The sequence below is a fragment of the Apium graveolens genome, unplaced genomic scaffold (assembly GCF_009905375.1).
Source record: "Apium graveolens cultivar Ventura unplaced genomic scaffold, ASM990537v1 ctg5342, whole genome shotgun sequence".
NCBI lineage: Eukaryota > Viridiplantae > Streptophyta > Magnoliopsida > Apiales > Apiaceae > Apium > Apium graveolens.
In genome coordinates, this window is record NW_027418929.1 from 45872 (window position 1) to 52399 (window position 6528).

Here is a 6528-nt window from a genome sequence, read left to right on the forward strand (position 1 = left end):
ACCAAGAATCATCCCTTTGAACTGATCATTGGTGATGCATCATCTAAAGTGCAAACAAGAAAGGCCACTCAAGATGAATGTCTGTATAGTAGTTTTCTGTCTCAGGAGGAACCTAAGAAAGTGGAAGAAGCTCTATTGGATCCAGATTGGATATTAGCTATGCAGGAAGAGCTGAACCAATTTGAGAGAAACCAAGTATGGAAGCTGGTACCCAAACCAAAGAACAAGAGTCCTATTGACACAAAGTGGGTATTCAGAAATAAGATGGATGAAAATGGCATTATCATAAGGAATAAAGCCAGACTGGTTGCTAAAGGCTATTCTCAGCAAGAGGGAATAGATTTTGATGAAACATATGCTCCTGTTGCAAGACTTGAAGCCATCAGAATATTTCTAGCCCATGCAGCCCATGCCAATTTCAAAGTCTATCAAATGGATGTCAAGAGTGCATTTCTAAATGGGAAATTAGAGGAAGAAGTCTATGTAAGTCAACCTCCAGGATTTGAAGATCCAAATTTTCCAGACTATGTGTATTATCTGTTGAAAGCACTCTATGGACTGAAGCAAGCACCTAGAGCCTGGTATGAAACCTTATCAAAATTTCTTTTGGAGAATCACTTCACTAGAGGTACTGTTGATAAAACTCTCTTCTTTAGGGATGTTAATGGCTCTAGTATACTTGTTCAAATTTATGTAGATGACATAATATTTGGCTCTAGAGATGATAAACTTTGCAAAAAGTTTGCTAAGCTAATGCAAAGTAATTATGAAATGAGCCTAATGGGAGAACTAACCTATTTTCTTGGTTTACAAGTTAAACAAGTTAGTGATGGAATTTTCATTAGTCAAACTAAATATATTTATGATATTTTAAAGAAGTTTGACTTAATGGAATGTTCATCTACAAAAACTCCCATGGCCACTGCCACCAAACTTGAATTAAATAAGACTGAAAGGTCTGTGGATATTACAAGTTATAGAGGCATGGTTGGTTCACTTTTATATTTAACTGCTAGCAGACCAGATATAATGTTTGCTACATGTCTATGTGCTAGATTCCAAGCTGATCCTAGGGAGTCTCACTTAATTGCTATCAAAAGGATTTTCAGATATCTCAAGGGTACACCAAATTTAGGTATTTGGTATCCTAGAGAATCTGGCTTTGATCTAATTGGTTATTCAGATGCAGACTATGCAGGTTGCAAAATAGATAGGAAAAGTACAACAGGCTCCTGCCAATTCCTGGGAAACAAGCTTGTATCATGGTTTAGCAAAAAGCAAAATTCAGTCTCTACTTCTACAGCTGAGGCTGAATACATTGCTGCTGGAAGTTGCTGTTCTCAAGTGTTATGGATGAGGAACCAACTCCTTGACTATGGACTTCATGTTGATAGAATTCCTATCTTTTGTGACAACACAAGTGCCATAGCCATAACAGAGAATCCTGTGCAGCACTCAAGGACCAAGCACATTGATATCAAGTACCACTTCATTAGGGAGCATGTCATGAATGGTACAGTGGAACTACACTTTGTTCCAAGTGAACAACAAATTGCTGACATATTTACCAAGCCACTTGATGAATCAACATTCACAAGATTGGTAAGTGAGCTAGGTATGCTTAATTACTCTTAAAATTCATGTCTTTATTGCAATTTGAATTGAAGCCTGAAATATATTAATTGCTAAGAACAAATTTGACTTTTAACATAGTTTATTCCATCAACGGATGTTCCCTATCCGTTGAAAGTCAAAATTGCTCTATCAACGGATAATCATTATCCGTTGAAAGACAAATACATTTCTGGAATTTTTATCCGTCAACGGATAAAACTGAAGTATCTTTCAACGGATGACAATTTGCCTTATCCGTTGAAATGTCACATCAATCGATTCAGGTGTTTAACAGCCGTTGATTCTATTCTCTTAACCGTTGATACTCATACATACATCTGTATGTATTGGTTTTAAAGGTAGTTTTTAGAATACTTACAGTTTATTCTTAAAACGGCTGAAAATCACTAACGCATATTTATTGATAAATCTTTATTTTATATTTCTTAATTTGAGAAAGCATATAAGTCCTTCTGATTGTTCATTTTTACTTTACGCTTTCTTAAAATTTCAAGCAATTACCATTTTCTCTCAAGCATTTCAAGTTATTCTCTGCAATTTCTACTCACAACAATGGCACCAGTCGTGAAGATTATGTCTCAATCTGGGTTCATCTATGAAAAGAACAATTTCATAGCTTTGGTAGAAAAGAATGAAGCCCACTCAGACTATCACAAAATGATGGACTTCATCAAAAACTGTAAACTTAGCTATGCAATGCTGGAAGCCCCAACAATTTTCTGTGAAGTAGTTGAGGAGATTTGGACAACTGCTGAGTTCAACTCCATGGATATGACTATCTCCTTCACTCTCAAAGGTAAAACTCACTGTATTAACTGTGATGATTTACAAGCATGTTTTAAATTGCCTGAGAACAATGCCATGACACCACACACTGATAGTGATGTATCCAGCATGTTAGATTCCATAGGTTATTCTCTTAACTCTGCTAATTTAGGGAGTATTAGAAGAAAAGGCCTTAGGAAAGAATGGAGTTTCCTTGGGGATGCCTTTATAAAGGTTTTCTCTGGGAAAATTAGTAATTTTGATGCCATAACTTCATCTCTGGTTAATATGCTCTATATGCTTGTTTCTGATAGGTATTTTAACTTTAGCAACTATGTGATGCTAGAATTAGGTACTAGATTAGGTAACAAAGCTAATAGACCTAATAACATTTATTATGCTAGATTCTTTATGTTATTGGCTAACCATGTTGCTGAAGGTTTAGTCATAATCAATGAGAATAATAAACTCAAGTGCTGGGCACAAGAGAAAAGAGTTCTTGCAGACTTGATGAGAATGGATCTAAACAGCAGTGTGTCATTGGTATATTTACCAATCATGAATGCACCTCAGGTAGGTGAGGTAATTGCTTCTACAACTCCTACTTCTTCCAACCCCTCTATTTCTTTATCTTCTAGTGTGGCCATGAAATCTGTGATGCCCCAACAGATTTCTACCAAGGTCACCAAAACTAAACTTTCAAAATCAAAGACAAAGAAAACCACCTCTGTTGTTTCTCAAAAGACAACAGTTGTAACACCAACTATTAACCCTGAGGTGAGTGAACAGGGAGTGAGTGGTGAGGGGAGGGGTGAACATCAAAGAAACCCCCAGGATAAGGAAGGAAAGTTGAGTGCTTCCCAAGCTAGCCAAGCCACAGTTTCTCAAAAAGCTGTGGTGGTTGAAAAGGTATCTAGCACATCCCTAGTAGCATCCTCCCAAAAGGATGTTACTATTGAAAATAGTTCCAAACCAGGAACACAGAACAAACGAGGGAGGGACACTAAAGCCAAACACTCACCAACAAAAGCCTTTATTAGAAGAAAGAAGGCTAGAACCCAATCTTCTACACAGGGTGCACACACTGCACAGATACATCCATCTGTATCTATGCCTTCTCAAACTCAGTTTGATGTGACTCCAATAAATGTGGAGTCACAGCCCCATTCTCTCACAATAATCACACATCAATCACCAAACACTTCATCACCATCTCTGGATGTGGATATGTTATTCCCATCAATTCCTGATTCTCCCTCTTTACAACTCAGGGAGAAGCCCCACTCAAATATAGGTGATCATCATCTCTTGGATGATTTGTTGGATCACCCGCAAATTCTTTCAGATATAATTGAAGGATCTGTGTCACCACATCTCAAATCAATCTACACAGATTCAACAGTTATATCACTTTCAATTTCAACTTCTTTTCCTTCTTCAACGGATATCACTCATCCGTTGACAAGTGGTTGTTCTTCAACGGATAAGCTTAACAGCAGTTATCCGTTGATAACATCAGTTTCACCTTCAACGGATATTCCACATCCGTTGACAGTCTCTACACAAATAACTGAATTAATCCCAAGTGTAGAAGACATGAATACTGTGCAATCACTCTTAGGATTGAGGGAAGGGAGTGACAATTTGAGTGAGAGGCTGGGTTGCTCCCAGGCAAAAGGAGAGATTGAGAGCTCAAAAATGCATGCTATTTCTTCCAGCATGGCAAAAGTAAGTGAGTGGAGTACCACCTTAGTAGGTGAAGGTGAGGGAGTGAGTTGTGTGAGCCAGGGGGAGCCCCTGATGCAAGAACATAGAGAAAAAGAGAGAAAAGCAGGTACAGTAGATACAAGGGTGGAACCAGCCATTGCTAATGAGTCAATGATTGTGGATGATGCTTGTTAGGAATATATGTGCATTAGTTTGATGATATGTTTAACAAAATACTTAAGTAGAAATTTAGTGTCAGTAGCCTCAACGGATAAGACCACTTTGGCTATCCGTTGATGGTGTAGCTTTACTTAGAAATAAGTCTAGTATTGTAGCATATTTCAGTCTCTGTATTTAAAATGTAATTCTTAGAAGTTGAGAGAAACTATAAGTCATGTTGACTACTAGATGATATGCAGATAGGAAGGCCAATTGTAAATATTTCATGCCTTGTAATTTTGTATAAATGAAGTGGTATCAACGGATGACTTAAAGACCTTCAACGGATGAGAAGCTAAGCTTCAACGGATGTCTCTAAAGCTTCAACGGATAACATCCTTCAACGGATGAGAGCATCAACGGATAAATGCATCAACGGATGAAAGCTTCAACGGATAACATCCTTCAACGGATGAAGTCATTAACGGATGAAAGCTTCAACGGATGTTCTGCTAATTAGCCGTTGATAAGTGGTAGTTGTACCTACAGACAGAGGCACATGGGTTGACAGAGAAAACTGAGATGTGGCAGCCGAATTTCAGGATCAACAGAAAAAGCAGCCGTTCTTCTTTAGTACAAAGATGCAATAGTCAACAAAGTACTGGAGTGAACAGGAAAAGAAGCAAGTGAAGAACTTATTTTACTATTGTAATTTTATATTGTTTTTCACTTGTACACTTGGTAATATATAAACAAGAAGAAGCTAGTAATTAGAGAGAGATTTTCCAGAGCTGTTAAGAAATATCTTGAGAGAAAATTCATCTAGTTTGTACTAGGATGCAGCTGTGATCAACATTGTTGAACACAGATTTTCTAATATACCATCTCTGGTGGAACAACAAATCCACCAGAAAAGTTTTTAAAGTTTGTTGTGTTCTTTACATTTTGTGTTTGAATATATATCTGTCTGCATTAGCTCAAAGCAATTCATACACTTGTTCATCTAGATCACACTGCTTTAATAAACTTCTCAAAACCTGAAAAAGTTTTGAGATTTACATTCAACCCCCCTTCTGTAAATCTCATTGTTAGTCCTCTAGGAATAACAATTGGTATCAGAGCAAGCTCTTGACACACAAAGAGTTTAAAGATCTTGGAATCTAACAAAGATGAGTAAGAAGGATATTGGAGTAAAGATCCCAGTTCTTGACAAAGACAGTTATCACCACTGGAAGGTGAAAATGCACCTTCATCTACTCTCCCAAGATGAAGGTTATGTAAACTGCATTGAGAATGGTCCTCACATTCCCCACAAAGTAGCCACAGTTGCTACGGCCACAATTGCTGTTGGTCAATCCATTCCAAAACCTAGAGCAGAATGGACAATGGAAGACACAGAAGAAGTCCACAAGGATAAGAAGGCTATGAACATTTTGTTTAATGGTCTTGACAAGGATATGTTTGATAATGTGATAAATTGTTCAACTGCCAAAGAGGTTTGGGACACAGTTCAGTTGCTGTGTGAAGGTACAGAACAAGTAAAAGAGAACAAAATGCAGCTTCTCATTCAACAGTATGAGTACTTTCATTTTGAAGAGAATGAATCTTTAAATGACACATTTAATAGATTCCAAAGCTGTTGAATGGACTGAAGCTGTATGGTAGAGTGTACCAGGTGAAGGATTCAAATCTTAAATTTTTGAGATCCTTACCAAAGGAATGGAAACCCATGACTGTTTCCTTAAGAAACTCTCAGGATTATAAGGACTTTACTCTTGAAAGATTATATGGAATCTTGAAGACTTATGAACTAGAGTTGGAACAGGATGAGGTATTGGAGAGGGGGAGAAAGAAAGGAGGTTCAGTTGCATTGGTAGCTGAAAATGAGAAAGAATGCAGAAAAGAAACTGTGAGATCTACATCAAGCTCCAAAGATGGTGTAAGAAATCCAGAATCAGACAAGGGTAAAGAGCAAGTTGCTGAAAATGAAGACAACTCCAGTCAAGATGACTCTGATGGTATTGATGAGCATCTTGCATTTCTGTCCAGAAGATTTGCAAAGATGAAGTTCAGGAAAAACACTAGAGCCACTAAACCCTATAAGAACATGGTGGACAAATCCAAGTTCAAGTGTTTTAATTGTGGTATAAGTGGACACTTTGCAAGTGAGTGCAGAAAGCCAACCTCTGAAAAGAAGAAATTGAACAAGTAGATTAAAAAAGAAATATTTGATCTACTCAAACAGAAGGAAGGGCTTTCATC